The sequence below is a fragment of the Delphinapterus leucas genome, chromosome 5 (genome assembly GCF_059928025.1).
Source record: "Delphinapterus leucas isolate spDelLeu-1000000601 "Yukka" chromosome 5, BTC_Dleu_Yukka2, whole genome shotgun sequence".
In the NCBI taxonomy this organism is placed as follows: domain Eukaryota; kingdom Metazoa; phylum Chordata; class Mammalia; order Artiodactyla; family Monodontidae; genus Delphinapterus; species Delphinapterus leucas.
The window spans coordinates 33,029,774-33,056,983 of record NC_143133.1 but is presented as its reverse complement, the minus strand read 5'-3'; the positions used below and the strand labels follow the sequence as shown (position 1 = coordinate 33,056,983).

Here is a 27,210-nt window from a genome sequence, read left to right as displayed (position 1 = left end):
AAATTAAAGAACACAGAGGTAAAGTAACTTGTCCAAAGTTATATAGCTAGGATATTGTGGGTTTGGGATTCAAAATCATGCAGTCTAGTGCAACCCACTTTCGGCCAGGATGACCAGAGAGAACTTCATAAAATTGGATGAGTCTAAACAAGGAAATAAAAACAGATTTCACTTAAAAATTTAAATTTTTGTATTTTGAAATAATTTTATGACTAACAGAAAAGTTGCAAAAATGTACAGGGAATTCCTCTATACCCTTCATTCAGTTTCTACTAATGTTAACATTTTCTATAACCATAGCACAGTTACCAAAGCAAGGAAATGAACATTGGTACAATACTACTAACTACTGCATATACATACATACATATATATATATATATATATATATATATATATATATATATTTTATAGACAGAGCCCTGACTTAAATTTTATGAATTGTCCCAATAACATCATTTTCTCATCCAGAATCCAATCCAGGCTCCCACTCTGCATTTAATTGTAATATTTATTTAGTCTCTTCCAAACTGTGAAAGTTCCTCTGTCTTTGTCTTTTGTGACCTTGGCACTTCTTATGAGCAATTTAGGTTAGTTATTTTGTAGAATGTTTTTCAATTTAGGTTTGCCTGATGTTTTCTCAGTATTAGTTCTTTTTAAATTTTTTAAAAAATTTATACAATTTTTAAAGGTTACTTTCCATTTACAATTATTACAAAACACTGGCTATATTTCCTATGTTGTACAATATATCCTTGAGCCTATCTTACACCGAAGAGTTTGTACCTCCCACTCCCCCACCCCTATATTGTCTCTCCCCACCTCCCACCTGGTAACCATTAGTTTGTTCCCTATATCTATGAGTACGCTTCTTTTATGTTATATTCAGTAGTTTGTTGTATTTTTTAGATTCCACATATAAGTGATGTCATACAGTATTTGTCTCTCTCTCTGACTTATTTCACTTAGCATAATACCTTCTAAGTCCATCCATGCTACTGCAAAGGGCAAAATTTCATTCTTTTTTATGGCCAAGTAGTATTCCATTGTATATATGTACCACAACTTCTTTACACATTTGTCTGTTGATGGAGACTTAGGTTGTTTCCATATCTTGGCAATTGTAAATAATGTTGCTATGAACATTTTTCAGATATATACCCAGGAGTAGAATTGCTGGATCATATGGTAGTTCTGGTTTTAGTTTTTTGAGAAAGACCATACTGTTTTCCGCAGTGGCTGCACCAGTTTTCATCCCCACAAGAGTATATTTTCTCCGCATCCTCACTGATACTTGTTATTTGTGATCTTTTTGATGATAACCATTCATTTTTTTAAAAAAAATTTTGATGAATATTTTTTTATTAGAATGAGACAGAGTTCAGCATCAAGTCTTTTTTTAAAATTTTATTTAGCTTTGGCTTTGTTGGGTCTTTGTTGCTGCACGCGGGCTTTCTCTAGTTGTGGCGGGCGGGGGCTACTCTTCATTGCAGTGCGTGGGCTTCTCATTGCGGTGGCTTCTCTTGTTGTGGAGCGTTGGTTCTAGGTGCGTGGGCTTCAATAGTTGTGACACGTGGGCTCAGTAGTTGTGGCTCACAGGCTCTAGAGCACAGGCTCAGTAGTTGTGGTGCATGGGCTTATTTGCTCCACAGCAGGTGGGATCTTCCCAGACCAGGTATTGAACCCATGTACCCTGCACTGGCAGGTGGATTCTTAACCATTGTGCCAATGATAACCATTCTTAAAGGTATGAGGTGATGTCTCATTGTGGTTTTGATTTGCGTTTCCCTGATGATTAGTGATGTTGAGCATCTTTTTATGTGCCTGTTGGCCATCTGTGTTTCCTCTTTGGAAAAAGATCCATTCAGTTCTTCTGCCCATTTTTTAATCGAGTTGTTTGTTTTTGATGTTGAGTTGTATGAGCTGTTTATATATTTTGGATATTAATCCTTTATTGGTCCTACCATTTGCAAATATTTTCTCCCATTCAGTAGGTTTTTTCATTTTGTTGATGATTTCCTTTGCTGTACAAAAGGTTTTATGTTTAATTAGGTCCCATTTGTTTATTTTTGCTTCATCTCTCTCCTGGTTCCATTTCCTGCATTTTGTATCTCACCCTTTGTCTTTACTGGTCTCTCAATGAGCAGTTTCTCCAGAGCGTTCTTTCTCAGGTAGGGTGGTAAATTTTTTGAGACCCTGTATACCTTAAAATCATATAGTTGTCTAGTAGCCTGAAGGTAGGCAGATGATCTAGGGATGTAACTGCTTCTCAAACAACTTTGACTCCAGATTTACATTTAGGTCTTGAATCCATTTTGAGTTTATTTTTTCATGTGGTGTTAGAGAAAGTTCTATATCTTCTTAATGATTGATGTCAATCTTGAGCACTTGTTAAAGATAGTGTTTACCAGTTTTTTTCAATGTGAAATTTCTTTTTTTCCCTCTCAAAAGATACTTTCTAATGGAGACACACTTTGAGACTGCAAGTATCCTGGTTTTCACTATAATTTTGCTCACTAATTTTGGCATTCATTTATTGTCTGCCTGCAACCATTATTTTATTTGTTTGTTTATTTGTTTATTGAATATATCAATAGGTGATGTGAAAGATTATGTTAGTTTCAGGTGTACTACCTAGTGATTTGACATTTGCATATATTATGAATGTGATCACCACAATAAGTCTAGTAACAATTTGTCCCCATACAAAGTTATTACGATATTACTGACTATATTCCTTATGCTGTGTAGTACATCCCCGTGGCTTATTTAACTAATAACTGGAGGTTTGTACTTCTTAATCCCTTACACCTACTTCACCTGTCCCCCAACTCCCTGCCCTCTGGCAACCACTCATTTTTTCTCTGTACCTATGAGGCTGTTTTCATTTTGTTTTGTTTGTTTCTTGTTTTTTAGATTCCACATAAAAGTGAGATCATATGGTATTTATCTTTCTCTGTCTGACTTATTTCACTTAGCACAAATCTTTCTAGATCCATCCCTGCTGCTGCTGCAAGTGACAAGATTTCACTTATTTTTTATGACTGAATAATATTCAATTGCATATATATACCACATCTTCTTTTTCCATTCCTCTATCATTGGCCACTTAGGTTGTTTCCATATCTTAGCTATTGTAAATAGCTACAATGGACATTGATGTGCATATATCTTTTATAATTAGTGTTATTGTTTTCTTCAGGTAAATATCTAGAAGTGAAATTGCTGAATCACATGGCAGTTCTATTTTTAATTTCTGAGGAACCTCCATAGTCTTTTCCATAATGGCTTCACCAACCTACAGTCCCACTAACAATGCACAAGAGTTCCCACTTCTCGACATCCTTGCCAACTCTTGTTATTTGTGTCTTTTAGCCACTCTGAGAGGTGTGAGGTGGTATCTTATTGTGGTTTTGCTTTGCATTTCCCTAATGATCTGTAATATTGAGCATCTTTTTCTGTGTCTGTTAGCCATCTGTATGTCTCCTTTGGAAAAATTGTCTATTTAGGTCCTCTGCACTTTTTAAAATTAGATTGATGTTGCGTTGTATGAGTTCTTTGTATATTTTGGATATTAACCCTTATCAGATATATTATTTGCAAATAGCTTTTCTCATTCAATTGGTTGCCTTTTCATTTTGTTGATGGCTTCAATCACTGTGCAAAACCTTTTAGTTTGATATAGCCTTGTTGCTGATAGTTGCTTTTGTTTCCCTTGTCTGAAGGGACAGATCAAAAAAATTATTGCTAAGACCAGCATCACAGAGTGTACTGCCTATGTGTTCTTCTAGAAGCTTTATTGTTTCAGGTCTTACATTTAAGTCTGTAATCCATTTGGAGTTGATTTTTGTATATGGTATGAGAAAAGAGTCCAGTTTGATACATTTGCATGTACTGTCCAGTTTTCCCAACTCCATCTATTGAAGGCACTGTGTTTTCCCCACCCATGGTATATTCTTGCCTCCTTTGTCATAAATCACTTGACTCACAAGTGTGGGTTCATTTCTGGGCTCTCTATTCTGTTCCATTGGCCTATATGTCAGTTTCTATTTTTCCCATTTTTTATTTCTTATGTACCCAGTATCTAGTGTAGTGTTTGGCACATACAATATGCTTAATAAATTCTGAACTGGAATGATTACAATAAGCTTCAGGTATAAGTATAGGAGAGATTACAGGAATATAGGAACTATATATAGAAATATATTGATTTGATTTTTGTGTATTTAATAGCTTTAATAGCACTGATTACAAACTCAGTGCTGCATACTTTTTGGTATTAATTGAATCCAGCCAAATCAGAGGCATTTTGATTCACAACTTAGCTTTACTTCCCATTCTTCTGTCTCAAAAAGTTGAAATTGTGAAAGTTGTAACCAACCTCAAAAGCCTATACAACTTAATATTCAGTCATTCATTAACCCCTTTCATTCATAGACACTTATTGAGCATCCACCCTCATCCAGGCACTGAGGATACGAGGACAGACATGGCTCTACTCTCAGTGTGTCACACTACCTTGATTACTGTAGCTTTGTAGTATAGTTTGAAATCAGGGAGCATGATACCTCCAGCTTTGTTCTTTTTTTGTTTTGTTTTTTTCTTTTTGGGATCTTCTGTGTTTCCATACAGATTTTAGAATTATTTGTTCTAGTGTTGTGAAAATGCCAAGGATATTTTGATAAGGATTGCTTTGAATCTGTAAATTGCCTTGGGTAGTATGGTCATTTTAGCAGTATTAATTCTTCTAATCCACACGAATGGTATATCTTTCCATTTGCTTGTATCATCTGCAATTTCTTTCATCAGTGTCTTATAGTTTTCAATGTTTTCCTTGGTTAAGTTTCTAGATATTTTATTCTTTTTGATTCAATTGTAATGGGATTGTTTTCTTGATTTCTCTCTGATAGTTCATTATTAATGGATAAATTTACAACAGATTATAGCCATTAATTTTGTACCTTGCAACCTTACTGAGTTATTAGTTGTGATAGTGTTTTTGGTGGCATGCTTCGGATTTTCTATGTATAGTATTATGTCACCTGAAACAGTGACAGTTTTACTTCTTCCTTTCCAATTTGGATTCCTTTTATTTATTTATTTTCTTGTTGATTGTTGTGGGTAGGGCTTCAAATACTATGTTGAATAAAAGTGGCAAGAGTGGACCTCCTGGGCTTCCCTGGTGGCGCAGTTGTTGAGAGTCTGCCTGCCAACGCAGGGGACACGGGTTCGTGCCCTGGTCCGGGAGGATCCCACATGCCGTGGGGCGGCTGGGCCCATGAGCCATGGCCGCTGAGCCTGTGCGTCTGGAGCCTGTGCTCCACAACGGGAGAGGCCACAGCAGTGAGAGGCCCACGTACCGCAAAAAAAAAAAAAAAAAAAGAGTGGACATCCTTGTCTTATTCCTGATCTTAGATGAAATCTTTTCAGATTTTCACTGTTGAATGTTGTTGACTGTTGGTTTGTTATATATGGTCTTATTGACTTTTTTTGATCATAAATGGATTTTCATCAAATGCTTCTTCTACATCTATTCAGATGGTCATATGATTTTGTTAATGTGATGTATTACATTGATTGATTTGCAGATATTGAAACATCCTTGCACCTCTGGGATAAATCCCACTTGATCATGGTGTATGATCCTTTTAATGTATTGTTGAGCTCAGTTTGCCAACATTTTGGTGAGGAATTTTGGATCTATGTTCATCATGGATGTTGGCCTGTAATTTTGTGTGTGTGGTATATCTTTTTATGGTTTTGGTATCAGGGTGATCTTGGAATCATAGAATGCGTTTGGAAGCATTTCTTCCTCTGCAATTTTTTGGAATAGTTTGAGAAGAGTAGGTGTTAACTCTTCTTTAAACGTTTGGTAGAATTCACCTGTGAAGCCATCTGGTCTTGGACTTCTGTTTACTGAGAGTTTTTAAGTTACTGATTCAATTTAATTACTAGTAATCAGTCTGTTTGTATATTCTATTTCTTCCTGATTTAGTCTTGGGAGATTGTACATTTCTAATAATTTATCCATTTCTAGGTTGTTCACTTTATTGGCTATAGTTGTTTATAGTAATCTCTTATGATTCTTTGTATTTCTGAGGTATCACTTGTAACTTCTTTTTCATTTATGATTTTATTGATTTGAGCACTCTCTCTTTTTTTCTTGATCAGACTGTCTAAATGTTTATCAACATTTTTTTCGATGAATCAACTCAGTTTTATTGATTTTTTTCTTTTTTTGTCTCTATTTTATTTATTTCTGCTCTGATCTTTATTATTTCTTTTCTTCTACTAACTTTGGGTTTTGTTTGTTCTTTTCCTGGTTCCTTTAAGTGTCAGTTTAGATTGTTTATCTGAGATTTTTCTTGTTTCCTAAGGTAAGCTTGTATCACTATAAATTTTCCTCTTAGAAATGCTTCTGTTTTGTCTCATAGATTTTGGATAATTTTGTTTCCATTCTAAATTGTCCCCAGGTATTTTTAAATTTCTTTGTTGACCTGTTGGTTGTTTAGTAGCATGTTGTTTAGACTCCATGTGTTTGTGTTTTTTTCATGAAATTGATTTCGAGTGTCATACTGTTGTGGTCAGAAAAGATGCCTGATATGATTTCAATTTTCTTAAATTTATTGAGATGTGTTTTGTGGCCTAGCATGTGATCTATCCTGGAGAATGTTCCATGTGCACTTAAAAGAATGATTTTCTGCTATTTTTGAATAAAATGTTCTGTAAATATCTATTAATCTTATCTAATCTAAAGTGCCATTTAAAATCAGTGTTTTCTTATTTATTTTCTGTCTGGATGATCTGTTAACTGATGGAAGTGTGGTATTAAACTTCCCTATTTTTATTGTGTTATCGTCAATTTTTCCCTTTATCTTTGTTAATATTTGCTTTATGCACTTAGGTGTTCTTATGGTGGGTTCATATATATTAACAATTGCTATATCTTTTTGTTGGATTTATTGTTTTGTCATTATGTAATGTCCTCCTTTGTCTCTTGTTACACTCTTTGTTTTAAAGTCTATTTTTTCTGATATGAGTATTCCTACCCCCATCTTTATTTTCATTTCCATCTGCATGGGATACCTTTTTTTCATCCCCTCAATTTCAGTCTGTTTGTCTTTAGATCTGAAGAGTCTTGTGTAAGCAGCATATATATGGGTCTTTTTTTTTTTAATCTATTCAGCCACTGTATGTCTTTTGATAGGAGGATTTAGTCCATTTACATTTAAAATAATTATTGATAAGTATGTTTTCTGATTGTTTTTGTAGTTGTTTTTTTTCTTTCTTTCTTTTTTCTCTTTTTTTGTGATTTGATGACTTTCTCAATGTTATGTTTGGATTCCTTTTTCTTTTTGTCTGTGTATCTATTTTAAGCTTGCAGTTTGTAGTTACAATGAGGTTTTATATATAGAAGCCTATACACTCTTAAGTTCAAATGCATTCCAACATCCCAATATTTTTACCCCACACATACATTTAATGTTTTTGATGTCATAATTTGCATCTTTTTGTTTATTGTATTCCTTAACTACTTACTGTGCATATAGATGATTTTACTACTTTGTCTTTTTACCTTCTTACTAGTTTTATGAGTGATTATTCTACCACCTTTACTGTATGGTTGTCTATGGTTGTCAGTGACCTTTTTCCTTTCATAATTTTCATATTTCTAGTTGTGGCCTTTTCTTTTTCACTTAGATAAGTCCCTTTATTTCTTATAAGGCTAGTTTAGTGATGCTGAACTTCTTAAGCTTTTGCTTGTCTGTAAAACTCTTTATCTCTCCTTAAAATCTGAATGATAACCTTGCTGGGTAGAGTATTCTTGGTTGTAACTTTTTTCCTTTCATCACTTTGAATATATTGTGCCACTCCGTTCTGGCCTGCAAAATTTCTCTCGAAAGTTTGCTGAAAGTCTTATGGGAATTCCCTTGTATGTAACTACTGGTTTTTCTCTTGCTGCTTTTAAGGGTCTCTCTTTATCTTTAATTTTTGCCATTTAAATTGTAATGTGTCTTGGTGTAGACCTCTTTGGGTTCATTTTGTTTGGGATTGTCTGTGCTATCTGGATCTTGATGTCTGTTTCCTTCCCCAGGTTAAGAGAAGATTTTTGCTATTATTTCTTCAAATAAGTTCTCTGCTTCTTTCTCTTTTCTCCTTCTGGAACCCCTATAATGCAGGTATTAGTATGCTTAATGTTGTCTCTGATGCCTCTTAAACTATCCTGATTTCTTTTCATTCTTTTTTCTTTTTTCTGTTCAGTTTGAATTATTTCCACTACTTTATCTTCCAGATCACTGATTCATTCCTCTGTCTCATCTAATCTACTGTTGATTTCTTCTAGTAAAATTTTTATTTCAGTTATTGTATTCATCAGCTCTGTTTAGTTCTTCTTTATATTTTCTAACTTGTGGTGGAAATTCTCACTGTGTTCATCCATTCTTCTCCCAAGTTCATTGAGCATCTGTATGATCGTTATCTTAACTCTTTATTGGATAGATTGCCTATCTCCACTTTGTTTAGTTCTTTTTCTAAGATTTTGTCTTGTTCCTTCATTTGTAATATATTCCTCTGTCTTCCCACTTTTTCCAATGCTCTGTGTTTATTTCAGTGTATTAGGTAGGTCAGCTATGTTTCCCAGTCTTAGAGAAGTGGCCTTATGTAGGAGATGTCATATAGGGTCCAGCAGCATGCTCCCCTCTTGTCATCAGAGCTATGTGCTCTAGGGATACCCACTATGTGGGCTGCATGCCCCCTTCTATTATGGCTGGGCATGCTGTGGATATGCTTGTAGGTGTGACTGGTTTCTGGCCTGGCTGGCTACAAGGTCCTGTCTAATGGGGTGACTGTAGGCCCACTGGAGGGTGGGGTATTTTCCTGAGCAGTTGGCTGTGTGGCCGAGAGGAGTATGGGAGTGTTGCCTACTGCTGGTATGCAGGGCCGTGTTCCCCTGAGGCTGGCTGCATAGCCCAGGGCATGTGGGACTACTGATGGGCCAGGTCCCTACACAGCTGGCTACCTGCAACAATTATTCATGTGGTGTTTACTTGATAGTGAATAGTAAGGAATAGCTATTTCTTTTGCTCTTTTAAAAATTTATTTAATTATTCATATTAATATGCATTATAATCTAATACTATCAGTATTTGCTCTGTTGCTCCAATTGTTCCAGCTTTGGCTATTGGTAGTTCATGTGTATTTTTACATGTCTTCATCAGTTTTTTTAGCTCTTCAGTCTTTTGATAGAAGGAAATCAAAACAGTAATTTAATAAGATCAGCCTGAAATATAACAGTGAAGAAAATTCTTTTTATATTTTTAATCATTGCATAGCAAATAAAACTTAAAAAATAGTTTTCTCACAAATAACAATATGAATAAAATTGTTATTTTTCAGTTATAATTAAATATTTTTCATACCCCAATGCTGATTTCTATCTTACCTAACTCCAAGGTTTACTTATGCCCCAAACTAATACTGGGTTGGCTAGTATTCCCGAAATGGGGGAAAATAAGTCATAGAAAAATTTCCAACTTATAGATACATTGTGTGCTGCTTTCTTGCCTTAATCCAGCTATTCCACTGAAGCTCAATATGTATCACCAAAATTCACTTTATGTAAGTTATAGGCCATGAACAGGGAGCACCTTCAGCCCCATCAAACCATAAGTCGGAAATTTAAAATTTAGTTAGCAAACATTTACTGAGCGCTTCCGAGTACTAGGCATTGTGCCAGGCACTGTTCATTAATAAAGGATATATTTGAAAGAAGTTAGTTAGGAAATAATATTTGCTTTTTAAAAAAAGGAGTGATAAACAATGGATCTATGGGAAAATGAACAATAAGTAACTATCTTTTGTTAAGGGGCTCATAAACATAGAGAAGAAAGTGCATGATATAATATATTATTAAAAATACATCATACTGTATACATATTTGAAATGACATGATGTAGTAGAAATACTGACAAAGAGCTGTGAAAATCACAGAAGAGGGAGCAACTAATTCTACCTGTGAAGAAGATAAGTGGTGTGAGAGAAAGCTTTGGGGTTCAAGAGACATTTTGTTTTGACGAAAGCCTGCTTTCGGTTTTATGGTTTGTTGGATTCGCTGACAAAATAACCACTCATTTCACACAAATAAACAGCTTTAATCAACTCTTTAATGAAAGGTGATTTAACTTAATTTTAATATACAGTCATCAGAAGGAAAGGAATAAGAATATCAGAGGAAAATAACAGGGTATACATCACCGAGTTGGGCCGACACCTACTTCCAGACTCAGCAGCTGGGAAGTCCCGAGTGACAGCAGTCTGGAGCCACAATTGGGAAGGGGCCCGGCAGTGCATCCACCCCACAGGTAAGACTTCAGATTGGAGTTCTGGGGGCTTCCATTTATAATTCGAGGCCGCAAATTGATATCATCAGTTTGTGTGCAAAAATGCAGCTCTGTACTCACTTTAACAGTGCTGCTGATTTCAACATGTGAGTCACAAGATTTTCCAGACCCTGAGGGACTGGCAGGTCCCCAGGGCTCAAGAAATTCCAAGACCCACTCCCTTTGTTATCATATGTGCCGCTTGACTTGCTAGCAGCAGTTGTGAGGTGTGCGAGCAAGTGCACAGTCCAGGCAGGGTCCCAGGTTGGGCAGAGGCCTCCTTCTGCCTCTGAAGCCTGAAAAAGACTACTTTACTAGTTTTTCCAAAATTCAGCCTCTAGGATTGTTTAGGCTGAAGAGCATAAGAATAAGAATAAGGCAATATAACATGAGAAGTTTTTCGAATACGGTAAGACAAGTAACAATTCCAAACAGTCAGTAAAAAGAGTACAATCAATAGTACAGGCAATGGAAAAAGATTGGAGATTGGTTCAAGATGGTGGAGTAGAAGGACGTGCTCTCACTCCCACTTGCGGGAGCACCGGGATCACAACTAACTGCAGAGCAATCATCGACAGGAAGACACTGGAAATCCCCAAAAAAGATACCCCACATCCAAAGACAAAGGAGAAACCACAGTGAGACAGTAAGAGGGGCGCAATCAAAGTAAAATCAAATCCCATAACTGCTGGGTGGGTGACTCACAAACTGGAGAACACTTATATACCACAAAAGTCCACCCACTGGAGTGAAGGTTCTGAGCCCCACGTAAGGCTTCCCAACCTGGGGGTCCGGCAACGGGAGTAGGAATTCCTAGGGAATCAGACTTTGAAGGCTAGCGGGATTTGACTACAGGACTTTGACAGGACTGGGGGAAACAGAGACTCCAATCTTGGAGGGCACACACAAAGTAGTGTGCGCATCGGGACCCAGAGGAAGGAGCAGTGACCCCATAGCAGACTGAACCAGACCTACCTGCTAGTGTTATAGGGTCTCCTGCAGAGGCAGGAGGTGGGTGTGGCTCACCATGAGGACAAGGACACTGGCATCGGAAGTTCTGAGAAGTACTCCTTGGCATGAGCCCTCCCAGAGTCAGCCATTAGCCCCACCGAAGAGCCTGGGTAGGCTCCAGTGTTCAGTCACCTGAGGCCAAACAACCAAACTGGAGGGAACCCAGCCCCACCCATCAGCAGACAAGTGGATTAAAGTTTTACTGAGCTCTGCTCACCAGAGCAACAGCCAGCTCTACCCACCACCAGTCCCTCCCATCAGGAAACTTACACAAGCCTCTTAGATAGCCTCATCCACCAGAGGGCAGATAGCAGAAGCAAGAAGAACTACAGTCCTACAGCCCGTGGAACAAAAACCACCTTCACAGAAAGATAGACAAGATGAATGGCAGAGGGGTATGGACCGGATGAAGGAACAAGATAAAACCCCAGAAAAACAACTAAATGAAGTGGAGATAGGCAACCTGCCAGAAAAAGAATTCAGAATAATGATAGTGAAGATGATACAGGACCTCAGAAAAAGAATGGAGGCAAAGATCGAGAAGATGCAAGATATGTTTAACAAAGACCTAGAAGAATTAAAGAACAAACAAACAGAGATGAACAATACAATAACTGAAATGAAAACTACACTAGAAGGAATCAATAACAGAATAACTGAGGCAGAAGAGCGGATAAGTGACCTGGAAGGCAGAATGGTGGAATTCACTACTGCGGAACAGAATAAAGAAAAAAGAACGAAAAGAAATGAAAACAGTCTAAGAGACCTCTGGACAACATTAAACACAACAACATTGGCATTATAGGGGTCCCAGAAGGAGAAGAGAGAGAGAAAGGACCTGAGAAAATATTTGAAGAGATTATAGTCGAAAACGTCTCTAACATGGGAAAGGAAATAGCCACCCAAGTCCAGGAAGTGCAGAGAGTCCCATACAGGATAAACCCAAGGAGAAACACAACGAGACACATAGTAATCAAATTGGCAAAAATTAAAGCCAAAGAAAAATTATTGAAAGCAGCAAGGGAAAAATGACAAATAACATACAAGCGAACTCCCATAAGGTTAACAGCTGATTTCTCAGCAGAAACTCTACAAGCCAGAGGGGAGTGGCATGATACTTAAAGTGATGAAAGGGAAGAACCTACAACCAAGATTACTCTAGCTGGCAAGGATCTCATTCAGATTCGATGGAGAAATCAAAAGCTTTACAGATAAGCAAAAGGTAAGAGAATTCAGCACCACCAAACCAGCTCTACAACAAATACTAAAGGAATTTATCTAAGTGGGAAACACAAGAGAAGAAAAGGACCTAGAAAAACAAACCCAAAACAATTAAGAAAATGGTAATAGGAACATGCATATGAAAAATTACCTTAACATGAATGGATTAAATGCTCCAACCAAAAGACACAGGCTCACTGAATGGATACAAAAACAAGACCCATCTATATGCTGTCTACAAGAGACCCACTTCAGAACTAGGGACATATACAGACTGAAAGTGAGGGGATGGAATAAGATATTCCATGCAAAAGGAAATCAAAAGAAAGCTGGAGTAGCAATACTCATATCAGATAAAATAGACTTTAAAATAAAGAATGTTACAAGAGGCAAGGAAGTATACTACATAATGATCAAGGAATCAATCCAAGAAGAAGATATAACAATTATATGTATTTATGCACCCAACATAGGAGCACCTCAATATATAAGGCAATTGCTAAGAGCTATAAAAGAGGAAATCGACAGTAACACAGTAATAGTGCGTGAATTTAACACCTCACTTACATCAATGGACAGATCATCCAAACAGAAAATTAATAAGGAAACACAAGCTTTAAATGACACAATAGACCAGATAGATTTAATTGATTTTTATAGGACATTCTATCCAAAAACAGCAGATTACACTTTCTTCTCAAGTGTGCACAGAACATTCTCCAGGATAGATCACATCTTGGGTCACAAATCAAGCCTCAGTAAATTTAAGAAGATTGAAATCATATCGAGCATCTTTTCTGACCACAACACTATGAGATTAGAAATCAATTACAGGGAAAAAAACGTAAAAAACACAAACACATGGAGGCTAAACAATACGTTACTAAATAACCAAGAGATCACTGAAGAAATCAAAGAGGAAATCAAAAAATACCTAGAAACAAATGACAATGAAAACATGATGATCCAAAACCTATGGGATGCAGCAAAATCAGTTCTAAGAGGGAAGTTTATAGCAATACAAGCCTACCTCACAAAACAAGCAGAATCTCAAACAATCTAACCTTACACCTAAAGGAGCTAGATAAAGAAGAACAAACAAAACCCAAAGTTAGCAGAAGGAAAGAAATCATAAAGATGAGAGCAGAAATAAATGAAATAGAAATAAAGAAAACAATTACAAAGATCAATAAAACTGAAAGCTGGTTCTTTGAGAAGATAAACAAAATTGATAAACCATTAGCCAGACTCATCAAGAAAAAGAGGGAGAGGACTTAAATCAATAAAATTAGCAATGAAAAAGGAGAAGTTACAACAGACACCGCAGAAATACAAAGCATCCTAAAAGACTACTACAAGGAACTCTATGCCAATAAAATGGACAGCCTGGAAGAAATGGAAAAATTCATAGAAAGGTATGACTTTTAATGTGTGAACCAGGAAGAAATAGGAAATATGAACAGACCAATCACACGTAATGAAATTGAAACTGTGATTAAAAATCTTCCAACAGGGCTTCCCTGGTGGCCTAGTGGTTGAGAGTCTGCCTGCCGATGCAGGGGACACGGGTTCGTGCCCCGTTCCGGGAGGATCCCACATGCCGTGGAGCGGCTGGGCCTGTGAGCCATGGCTACTGAGCCTGCGCAACCGTAGCCTGTGCTCCGCAACGGGAGAGGCCACAACAGTGAGAGGCCCGTGTACCACACACACAAAACAAAAACAAAAAAACAATCTTCCAACAAACAAAAGTCCAGGACCAGATGGCTTCACAGCTAAATTCTATCAAACATTTAGAGAAGAGCTAACACCCATCCTTCTCAAACTCTTCCAAAAATTGCAGAGGAAGGAACATTCCCAAACTCATTCTATGAGGCCACCATCACCCTGATACCAAAACCAGAAAAGATACTACACAAACAAAAATTACGGACCAATATCACTGATGAATATAGATGCAAAAATCCTCAACAAAATACTAACAAACAGAATCCAACAACACATTAAAAGTATCATAAACCATGATCAAGTGGGATTTATCCCAGGGATGCAAGGATTCTTCATAATATGTAAATCAATCAATGTGATACACCATACTAACAAATTGAAGACTAAAAACCATATGATCATCTCAATATATGCAGAAAAAGCTTTTGACAAAATTCAACACCCATTTATGATAAAAACTCTCCAGAAAGTGGGCATAGAGGGAACCTACCTCAGCATAATAAAGGCCATATATGACAAACCACAGCAAACATCATTCTCAATGGTGAATAACTGAAAGCATTTCCTCTAAGATCAGGAACAAGACAAGGATGTCCACTCTCACCACTATTATTCAACATAGTCTTGGAAGTCCTAGCCACAGCAATCAGAGAAGAAAAAGAAATAAAAGGAATACAAACTGGAAAAGAAGTAAAACTTTCACTGTTTGCAGATGGCATGATACTATACATAGAGAATCCTAAAGATGCCACCAGAAAACTACTAGAGCTAATCAATGAATTTGGTAAAGTTGCAGGATACAAAGTTAATGCACAGAAATCCCCTGCATTCCTATACACTAATGATGAAACATCTGAATGAGAAATTATGGAAACACTCCCATTTACCATTGCAACAAAAAGAATAAAATACCTAGGAATAAACCTACCTAGGGAGACAAAAGACCTGTATGCAGAAAACTATAAGACACTGATGAAAGAAATTAAAGATGATACCAACAGATGGAGAGATATACCATGTTCTTGGATTGGAAGAATCAATATTGTGAAAATGACTACGCTACCCAAAGCAATCTACAGAATCAATGCAATCCCTATCAAATTACCAATGGCATTTTTTACAGAACTAGAACAAAAAATCTTAAAATTTGTATGGAGACACAAAAGACCCCGAATAGCCAAAGCAGTCTTAAGGGAAAAAAGCAGAGCTGGAGGAATCAGACTCCCTGACTTCAGACTATACTACAAAGCTACAATCATCAAGACAATATGGTAGTGGCACACAAACAGAAATATAGATCAATGGAAAAGGATAGAAAGCCCAGAGATAAACCCACGCACCTGTGGTCCACTAATCTATGACAAAAGAGGCAAGGGTATACAATGGAGAAAAGACAGTCCGTTCAATAAGTGGTGCTGGGAAAACTGGACAACAACATGTAAAAGCATGAAATTAGAACACTCCCTAACACCATACACAAAAATAAAATCAAAATGAGTTAGAGACCTAAATGTAATACCAGACACTATAAAATTCTCAGAGGAAAACATAGGAAGAGCACTCTTTGACATAAATCACAGCAAGATCTTTGTTGATCCACCTCCTAGAGTAGTGGAAATAAAAACAAAAATAAGCAAATGGGACCTAATGAAAGTTAAAAGCTTTTACAAAGCAAAGGAAATTACAAACAGGACGAATAGACAACCCTCAGAATGAGAGAAAATATTTGCAAATGAATCAACGGACAAAGGATTAATCTCCAAAATATATAAACAGCTCATGCAGCTCAATATTAAAAAAACAAACAACCCAATCCAAAAATAGGCAGAAGACCTAAATAAACATTTCTCCAAAGAAGATATACAGATGGCCAAGAAGCACATGAAAAGCTGCTCAACATCACTAATTAGAGAAATACAAATCAAAACTACAATGAGGTATCACCTCACACCAGTTATAATGGATATTATCCGAAGTCTACAAACAACAAATGCTGGAGAGGGTGTGGAGAAAAGGGAGCCCTCTTGCACTCTTGGTGGGAATGTAAATTGATACAGCCACTATGGGGAACAGTATGGCGGTTCCTTAAGAAACTAAAAATAGAATTACCATATGACCCAGCAATCCTGATACTGAGCATATACCCAGGGAAAACCATAATTCAAAAAGACACATGCACCCCAATGTTCATTGCAGCACTGTTTACAATAGCCAGGTCATGGAAGCATCCTTAATGCCCATCAACAGATGAATGGATAAAGAAGATGTGGTACATATATAGAATGGAATATTACTCAGCCTTAAAAAGGAACAAAATTGGTTTATTTGTAGAGTCGTGGGTGGATCTTGAGACTGTCATACAGAGTGAAGTAAGGCAGAAAAAGAAAAACAAATATCATTTATTAACGCATATATGTGGAACCTAGAAAAATGGTACAGATGAAACGGTTTGCAGGGCAGAAACTGAGACACAGATGTAGAGAACAAACGTATGGACACCAAGGTGGGAAAGCATCGGGGGGGTGGCGGTGGTGGTGGTGTGATGAATTGGGAGATTGGGATTGACATGTATACACTGATGTGTATAAAGTGGATGACTAATAGGAACCTGCTGTATAAAAAAATAAATAAAATTCAAAAATTAAAAATAAAAATAGTAATGGCAATGGATTAAACAAGGCAGAAAACAATTGTTTAGCTTGGGGGTGACTGAGTAAAGAAAAAGTCCCACCAAGAATGAGCAGTATGCTTCTGTACGTTAACTCCTACATCCATTAATTTGTTAGCTGTTATAGTAGTAAGAATAGAGTGTTCTAACAAAGTACAATTACGTGTATCTATAAATTTTTGTAGTAACTTTGATTTTTGTAATATCCATTTCAAAGGTTCAAGTGACAGGCTAATATCAGGAGCAGGTAAAGTAGGAAGTAATGTTTGTAACAATTGTGTATGTATACTGGGTAAGAAATACATTGCCCCTTTCTAATCTAAATGGTCTACATGCACTAAACAGCCTGAAAAAGGGTTCCCTGGCTGATAAATAGAAGTTGTATTAATGTCATCTGTTACAATACATATAAACTGGGGAGCAACTTCAAAAAACATGCTATAGGATCGAGGAAATATGTTCCATTCACAGTAGTTAATGGAATTTTCTAATAAGCAGGGTTCCCAAATGTGGGTAGTCTGACAAAGCAATTCTTGAGTAGCCTTTTCATGGTTTGTCAATAGGTGGGTGGGATTATTAAAATCTAAGTAATTTCCAGCATAATGAGGCAACCAATATTCATTTCCAAAAACAATAGGCAACACATGAAATTGACACATAGAACTTGTGTTACCAACCTTATAATGATATAAAGTCCCTGAGCACCAGGTGTCTGTGCATTTAGTAATGCCCTCTGGAATAAGTATCCAGTGGTTTTTAGGTATCCATTCATTAAATAATTGTCTCCATGTATATTCATTAGTAGACATTAATATATCCTGGGCTTAATTCGATTGCAAGAGAGGAGGAATTAGGAGATCAAATAAAACCTCTAGCCCACGGGTTATCAGGGTTTACCCCGGACCAGATAGATAGGTTTTGTCCATGGAAAGTCATAATTAGAAAAGGACAGGCCTTGTTTGCAGAGCAGGTGAAGTTTCCTTGGGTTCGGGTCTGGCTCACATTTTTCCAGTGGAAGATTCCCCAGTATTTTCCTTCATCTTTTTTTTAACCATAGCAGATATCCTGGAGTTGAGCCATGGGAGTTTGGTTCTCTGTTTGACTGCAGCATAGATCCTGGGGTTAAGGCATGGGTGATGATCCACATCACTGTCAAGACTCGAAAAACAATCTGTATGTGGCTTTTTCTCCCAGATGGTCACATTTTTGGTGTGCCCAAAGTGCCAAACCTTTGAGTTCACTGGAGTTTGGATTGACTTCCACCATCAGGATCCGAGTTTGTTTGTCTGTAATTGAGTTATACCATCGTTCAGTGGAATTGGGAATACTATGAGCATCTACGTGAAAAACTGAAGCATTAGTTTTCTGCACAATTTCCCAAATATCTGCCCATAATTCTTTTCCCCACAACTCTTTTGAATGAATTTTTCTAACTCACATTGGAAGCCAGGTTGCTAATCCATTGGCCACAGATCAGGAATCAGTGTAAATATGACCTTCTGTTAAGTTTTCTTGTTTCAAAACTTGATATACTGCATATAATTCATCAAATTGGCTGCTTTTTCCCTCTCCAGTAGTAAGCAGTTTAGTTGTGACTGGATTGTAGGCTACTGCTTTCCAGTAACGAACAGATCCTATATATTTTGCCAAGCCATCTGTAAACCAGGCATGTTTCTTTTCTTTCTCAGTTAAAGAGTCAAAGGGCTTTCCCCCTTTTTTAGGCAACTTGGTTATCTTGGGTTTAATCATGACTTCCTGCGCAAGGTTTTCAATTGAAATTTCAGAAATCTTTTTTTTTTTTAACACCTTTATTGGAGTATAATTGCTTTACAATGGTGTGTTAGTTTCTGCTTTATAACATAGTGAATCAGCTATACATTTACATATATCCCCATATCTCCTCCCTCTTGTGTCTCCCTCCCAACCTCCCTATCCCACCCCTCTAGGTGGTCACAAAGCACTGAGCTGATGTCCCTGTGCTATGCGGCTGCTTCCCAGTAGCTATCTATTTTACATTAGGTAGTATGTAAAACAGCGACACCCTGTGGGCCCGTTTTGGCCCAGTCCTGTATATACCATTTCCATTTAATTATACTAGACTCCTGGGCATGCCCAATTCTACTGGTCTTTGGTGAGCTTAAAATCCATTGCATAATTGGCGCTTGAGGCCTTAATGTAACAGTATGACCCACGGTTATTTGTTCAGTATCAATTAAAGCCCAATAAGAAGCCAACAACTGTTTTTCAGAGGTAGTATAATTTTTCCCAGCTTCTGGAAATTTTCTACTCCAGAAGCCCAGAGGTACTCTTTTGCCCTGTTGCTTCTGCCATAAGCTCGAATTAGTATACAGTTCATTGATTGACATGTGTAATTCTATGTCTCCTGGTTGGTTGGTCACGGGGCATCTGATCTCCATCCAAAGGTAGATAGACTCCTGAGATAAGCTTTAGAATAATTCAATTAAACTTTTTAGCAATAAAACGTACCATCAAGGAACTATCTGGGAAGTGAATCTTGGTAAACACAGGCCTCAATTAACAAAACTAGAATGGAATATTCAGTGAAACATAACATTTTTTTTCATTGTGAGGGCATTAACCCTGCAGCCAGGGGAAAAAAAAAGAAAAAAGAATGAGGTTTGTCAAGGAGCCGGGAAAATCCAAGCAGATGTCTTGGATTTCCCATAGCCCTGACCATTTGATTTACAGCTATTGTTTACCCATTTAAAATGTTCTGACTTAGGAGTAGACTGTTGCCATGTTATGAGGACAACAGGATAGCAGAAGTCTGACAATGAGGGGTTAATGTTTTGTAGAAGCAGAATGAGCTTTATCTATGTGTGCCATAATCTTCATAGATCATTGTGAAATAATATTTACTTTACCAAAGTAACAATACAAGATTTCAAAGGCAAATACAGAACAGAGCACTTGAGGTAAAGAAACTTAAAATCTGTTATCAAAGGCAGTTCAACATCTCAAGAAAACTTGTACCATGCATAAAACTCTTTTCTCCGAGTCCACTTTCTACAAACCTTTTTTTTTTAATCACTTTCTGTATTCATCATTTTATTTTCCCATTCAGAAACAGCCACCTGTATGTCAGACCTACTTCCTTTTTCCTTAATAAAATGTAATTCCAGTCCTCATACCTTTTTTTTTACTAAAAACACATGTCCTCCTTTCCTTAAGCAACCATGAATGGTCCTTTATATCAGCAGTCTGTAGATTGGTAAACATAAATCACCCAAAGCTCTTATCTCATTTGCATTTTCTTTCCTTAAAAGGTTCTTCACATTAAGTTACTTCCCTTGCTGACAAATTTGCAACAGATATAGTAAGATCTTATTTAGCTTATATTAAGCCTAGGCACAATAAAAGTATTACACTTAATGTTGATGACTTCTACGACATGTCTATATTAATTAGATTAACAAACATTAATACCAGGTATCAATTTAATATTGAATATTCCCCAGTTCACATGAGCCTGAAATTCATTTAGCTTAATTTCTCTTGTATTTAGAATTGTTTGATTTGTAAACACTTTTCTTTAAGCATTAGACCTCATTTATAAATTAACCTTAACAATGTTATCCAAAGATAAAGCATACTGAGACATACACATATACCCAGACAGACAGAGATCTCATAGTTTCCGCTTGAGATTTAAAATGTCTCTTGGTCCCTTTCCTTTTTTTAAAAAAATATATTTCCCGTAATTTCTTTGTAGTTATTCCATTAATCTTTTCTCCTGTCACTCCGCTCTTAAGGAGGGCTCAGAACATTTCTTTCCGGGACACTGTCTGCTCGCCTCACTTTCCCTTTCTCTTCTTTCTTTTCAAAGTTCCATTCTTCCAAGTCTCCTAATTGTTGTACTTTATCAAGGATTTCAGAGATGGGATTCCCTGTCTCATTTAGCAGAAGGGTCAAAATTACATGTTTGTAACAAAGAGGAGCAGTCTTAAAAACTTTATTTCTTATTTGAATAGTCAGGGAAATGTCAGTCATGTTATCCAGATGTCCAATAAAAATAGCATGTTTCATAGCCTCTTCCTTTAGTCTCTGGACACAGTCCTTAATAGTGTACCAGGGAAGGTCACTTCCAGGCGAAGCAGACTCTATAGGGTATTTCTTAAGGCACCCTTCAGCGACTATTTCCAGGAGATTGGAGTCACCTGGGTGATTGGCTTTGTATTTGAAAGCCTGTTGCACAAGAGTCATTACTAATGGTGCCGAATTTATGGGCATCTCCATCATCAGTCAATATTCCGGCGGCCCCGGCATCATAAACACGAACCACCCAAGTAACTAAAGGTTCTCCTGATCTTTGAGTTAAATGCCCTAAAATATCATTAATTTCATGTTGAGTATAATCCTCCAGGATACCCTTTCTTATTACATTTCCCTGAGCATCAGTTTCCATTTTCCGCCACCAAGCAGGCTGTGCCTTAAAGTTAGGTGGTTTAAGTTCTTCCTTCGACTGAGGTGGGGCTGACTTCCAACCCAAATCATCATTTTCATCAGATTCTGATTGTGAGCTATCATCCCAGATATCTGCATCCCAGGATCCTGGGTCCCAGTCCACCCCAGCTTTAGCTATAGCCAGATGTACTTTCTTTTTGTTTACTTTGCCCCGCCACTTTCAATATTTGGCTTGGACAACTTTAACAGCAGCTTTTTCGGCTATGTACTGGAAAGTGGAGACCTGATCAGCTAGAATATAATTTTGACATTGAAGCATGGACGATCATCCAGCAGCAGTTGTTAGGTGTGCAAGCAAGTGCACAGTCCAGGCAGGGCCAGAGGTCGGGCAGAGGCCTGCTTCTGCCTCTGAAGCCTGAACAAGACTACTTTACTAGTTTGTCCAACACATGTTAAACATAAGAATTCACTTGGTGAGAAGTAATTAGGAAGGACTTTACAGTTCAAGCAAAGCTTGATCAGGACACATGTAAAAGGAGAACAATAGGGTTAGGCAACCACTGGGAAACTAAAACTCCGGTTGCAGAGGAATGGAAACAATGGGAGTGGTAGGTGGGAGCTAGAATATGATGTGACTTGTAGACCATGGTAAGGACTTTGGCTTTGTCTTGGTCACTCAAAATTATTAAGTAGTTACATTAGGACATTTTTGTGCTAGAAAAGATAGCCTGAGCAAAATGAAAGATGGAGTCATTCTGTGTTATTATCCCAAACAGGGGGTGAATCAAACATGTAGATCTCATTTCTGGCTCTATTTATCTTGACTTTCTCATATTATCCTCTAGTATTCCTTTCCAGGAGAGAGATCTTGAGAAAGATGGAAAATTAAATTAGATTGAATGTAATAAAAAAGACAGCATTCTCTACATTTAATATCAGAACCACATTGCCCATAAATCACAATATTTTTGTCATGTAAATGCACCTGATTTTTGGTATCCTGATTTATGTATATATCTGGAAAACTAAAGGTGGTATGTACCTAAAAAAATTAGGAATTGACTAATTTTGATATTTCCTTTTCAATTAAATATAATCTTAATTTCCTAATCAATATCTTTTCAAAGATGGCATAGCTTATATTCTTTATATGTACTAAATACAGACCAAGTTAACCTTTTGTAAACTAAAGTATCTAAAAGTACTCTAAGTTTGTTTAAACTATTTTAAGAAATTCTTTTGTGAGAAAAATACTTTCCTGGGACTTCCCTGGTAGCCCAGTGGTTAAGAATACACCTTCCAGTGCAGGAGATGAGGGTTCAATCCCTGGTCGGGGAACTAAGATCCCACATGCCTTGGGACAAATAAGCCCACACACTGCAAGTACTGAGCCTGCATGCTCTGGAGCCCACATGCTGCAACTAGAGAGAAGCCCCCACTCCACAGTGAAGAGTCCACACGCTGCAGCAAGAGATCTCACATGCCACAGTGAAGATCCCGCTTGCCGCAACTAAGACCTGACGCAGCCAAATATATAAATAAAGAAATAAATATTTAAAAAAAGAAAGAAAAATACTTTCCTTTTCATGTTAGAGCTAGAATATCCAAGTGTGACTCTAAGGTGTTTTAGAAAAAAGAACCCTCATTTTTCCATAAGAGCATTTAATGAGTGGCTTTACTTTTACATATGGTTTGCCAAAACAATATAGAACTAATAGAAGTACTTAAAATCATCAAATAATTTGAAATAGGCCATCTCATCAATGACTGAGACATCAGAATAATAATGTTTCTATTGTCTTGGAGCTTGTAGTGGAATCTTTGGGGAATAACTTTGCAAACAAGAAGTATAAATTTCTTATTCTTTACAGGAAATGAATAAATCAATGAACTGAACATATAAATGAAAATTCAGTGTACATTACTAAATTTTATTTTATAAAATTTAAATTAAGGGGCTTCCCTGGTGGCGCAGTGGTTGAGAGTCTGCCTGCCGAAGGAGAGGACACTGGTTCGTGCCCCGGTCCAGGAAGATACCACATGCTGCAGAGCGGCTGGGCCCGTGAGCCATGGCCGCTGAGCCTGCATGTCCGGAGTCTGTGCTCTGCAATGGGAGAGGCCACAACAGTGAAAGGCCCGCATACCCCCAAAAAAACCAAAAAACAAAACAAAGAAACAAAAAAACAAAAAAAAAATTTTAATTAGGCCAAACTCTAATGTGTAGAAAATAAAGCAAGACATTATGTCTGGAAGAACTTCTAATTAAAGTTTGTATCCAAAGTTATATTTTTGAGAATAATACATGAAATTCTGAAGATAATAGTTCTTTGAATCAAGCCAATCAGTTTAGTAATGTTGATGATTTATGCCATTTGGGATGATATCTATGAATATATATATATATATATATCCACAAAATTTGGTATTCTTAGGACTGAAACCTAAAACTGAAAATGTTCACAGGCTGCTGTTTTTGGAATTTTGAAAGGCAGATTGGTATTAGATTGACACTTTTCCCCCAGGCTCTGAATTCATTTATTTGACCAATGTCTCTAAATTAAAGAAAAATTTTTAATAATCAGTTGTGAAAAGTTATATTACTGGAGTGTATTAAATCAGTAAAGCTATGCTTTGGTGGAGGGAATGCTAATGCATAGCATCCTGAACAATTTATGTAAATTATAGCATATTTTGGAAGACCATGGATAGATTCATAAAAGGATGAGTAAATTTTCTGGATTTCAGAGTCATAGATGCTCACTGAGTGTAGGAGAGACAATAAAAATGTTAAAAATTTTGATTTATAGGTTCCTAAAGCCCCTTAGAGTAAGCCTAGTTGGATTATCCACTTGGTCAGTAATCACTTTGACAATATTCTTTAAAAGAGTGTTGATAGCTCTGTTTTTCTTACACTGATTTAAAATCGGCTTCTATGTAATTTTCACTAATATAGAACTTTGTAAGCTTGGAAAAGTTTGAAATAAACATTAATTATTTTCCTCCTGGTATAAACCATGTAAAATTAACATCTGAAATCTGTGTTTACCTTCTTCCAAAATGAGAAATGATGAGTCACAATAAGCTGTTGTACCATGGAGCTCTAGTGCCTGCCCAGGTTAACCCATTGACACAGGAGAAATAGTTCTTTGAGACCTGGGATTGTGCTGGGAGAATAATTCACATACAAGTGCCTGTCATGAGATGGGGAGGGGAGATATAACAAAAGTTCCTAGTGTGTTTTGCACCCCCTCATGATCCCAACCCTTGCCTGTCATCTTGTGTTCCACTGTTAATGGGCATGCTATAGGCTAATCAACCTATTCCAGTCTCATTTTTACTCTCCATTTAAAAAGTCTCTCATATTGCTATCTTATATTACTCCTATTATAATTTAAGGACATTTTAAACCAATTGCCTTTTGATTGGTTCTCAACAGAGAAGAATAGCTAATTAACAGTGTCTGTGCAACAAGTGAGTAGATGTCCTTTTCCATGGTAAATAATAGAGCATGACTTTGTTTTCATTCATGTCTTGAGCAACAGGAATTTCCTGCCTATTTCATAAGGATGTTGAAAGGATTCATCAGTTAGTGTACATAAGATTCTTTAAGCTCCACAGAAGAAAGTTGTTACACATAAACATAAAATTTCCACTAGGAAGAGAAATTACGAAGAGAATGTCTCAATGTCTCTTTTTACCATACTTACACTGTCAATTTTTTTTTTTCAATTTTTATTTATTTATTGGCCACGCCACGTGGCTTGTGGGATCTTCGTTCCCTTACCAGGGATGAAACCCGGGCCCCTTGCAGTGGAAGCTTGGAGTCCTAACCACTGGACCGTAAGGGAATTCCCTACACTGTCAAGTTTAGATGTCAAAGTGTGGGCTCTGTTTTTATTTTTTGGATTAGGGCTCTCTAGAAAGTGGAAATAGTGGATTAAGTAAGAGTGAAATAAGGTCTGTAGTTCCCTGTGCCCTCAGTGGGTAACTTTCATATTGATATCAATGATATTTTAAACAATACATAGTTTTTTTTCCTCTCAGGCACAATACAGTTTTAGTTCTTGAATTTTATAAGAAATGTTATCTCAAATACCCAAAATCAGAAACACGTGCTTTAGGGCTAATAGTATTGCTGTTCTATAAGGTCAGCTCCAAAGACTACATAAAGCTTGGTTAATTTAAAATGAAATAGAAGGGACTTCCCTGGTGGTGCAGTGGTTAAGAATCCGCCTGCCAATGCAGGGGACACGGGTTTGAGCCCTGGTCCAGGAAGATCCCACATGCCATGGAGCAACTAAGCCCGTGCACCACAACAACTGAGCCTGTGCTCCTACGAGCTACAACTACTGAGCCCGTGTGCCACAACTACTGAAGCCTGTGCGCTTAGAGCCCATGCTCCACAACAAGAGAAGCCACCACAATGAGAAGCCCACACACCACAACAAAGAGTAGCCCTTCCTCGCCGCAACTAGAGAAAGCCCACACGCAGCAACGAAGACCCAAAGTAGCCAAAAGTAAATAAATAAACAAGCAAATAAATAAATAAAATGAAATAGAAGCTGCTCTTCTAAGGAATGCAGTATATAAGCTCTCATTTAAGGTTATGTTGTGTTTCTATTATTAATTTTAACTGTGTGTTTTTTTGTTTGTTTTGTTTTGTTTTTTTTGCAGTGTGTGGGCCTCTCACTGTTGTGGCCTCTCCCATTGCGGAGCACAGGCTCCGGATGCACAGGCTCAGCGGCCATGGCTCACGGGCCCAGCCGCTCCGCGGCATGTGGGACCCTCCCGGACCGGGGCACGAACCCGTGTCCCCTGCACCGGCAGGCGGACTCTCAACCACTGTGCCACCAGGGAAGCCCTAACTGTGTGTTTTGAGAGAAAGAATTTATTAAAGAAATAAAACCTGGTTTTGCAAATATTCTGTAACCATACTAAAGTAGACAGTGCATGAAATCATAAAACTCAGTTGTAGTCTTTTCTCTCCCTTTTACAAAAAGGAGCATGGGTTGTTTTTCCTGCAGTAGAGGAGATTATAAAATTATTTTTTTCTTCAAGCTAAATTACAAAGTGAACTAAATACTGAGAATTTATTTCAGACCATATGACTTAAAGATTGTTCTGACAAACTGAAAGGAGGTACGTCGTTTTTTTAAGAGGTTTAACATGCTCTTTCCTACTACATGCAGCTCTGAGCTTAATTACAAACACAATAAAGGTATGGACTAGTGGCAAATTATCTAGACAACTCATCAACACGATCTTAAAAGTGGATTGGTACTGGCATTTTCTTGATTTGAAGTTAAGAGCTATCTTGGGTCCTACCCTTTCTCATTTTTCTTTTTTTTTTTGGTCTTTATTATTATTATTTTTCTAATTTCTCTTGATGTACTGCTGATGTGTAACTCTGGTGTACTGTGAAACCTGGATATCCATCTCAAATTTTTTTAAAGTTTTTGCACCAGCATATATTTCTTTTATTATTAGAAAAAGTAAAGGTTAGTATAATTGCCATATTGATATAGAAAAGTTTTTCATTTTTAAATGTTTTTTGTGTCTATTATTTAATCATTATGAGGAACCCTAAGAATTGAACTAGCTACATACACCATTGATTTTAATATTTTGAAGAATATTTTCTGGGATATGAGTAGTGATATAATTCACAACACTATTACTATATTCTACATATGTTGCACTATTGAGTATCTATGATATACTTGTATTAATAACTGATTCTAGGATACCATTTTGAAGATTAAAATGTTAAATAAATGAATC

General features: G+C 37.0%; 1 protein-coding gene across 4 annotated transcripts in view; it reads left to right on the top strand.

The window, feature by feature from the left end:
* AIMP1 (aminoacyl tRNA synthetase complex interacting multifunctional protein 1) overlaps window positions 1-27,210 on the top strand; it is a 129,131-nt gene that overhangs the window by 89,832 nt on the left and 12,089 nt on the right. For all 4 annotated transcript variants that reach the window (XM_089911603.1, XM_089911602.1, XM_089911600.1 and 1 more), the window contains one exon: window positions 1-27,210. This exon is cut by the window's left edge; it is cut by the window's right edge and continues 12,089 nt beyond it. The gene's annotated coding sequence lies outside the window, so the exon portion shown is untranslated.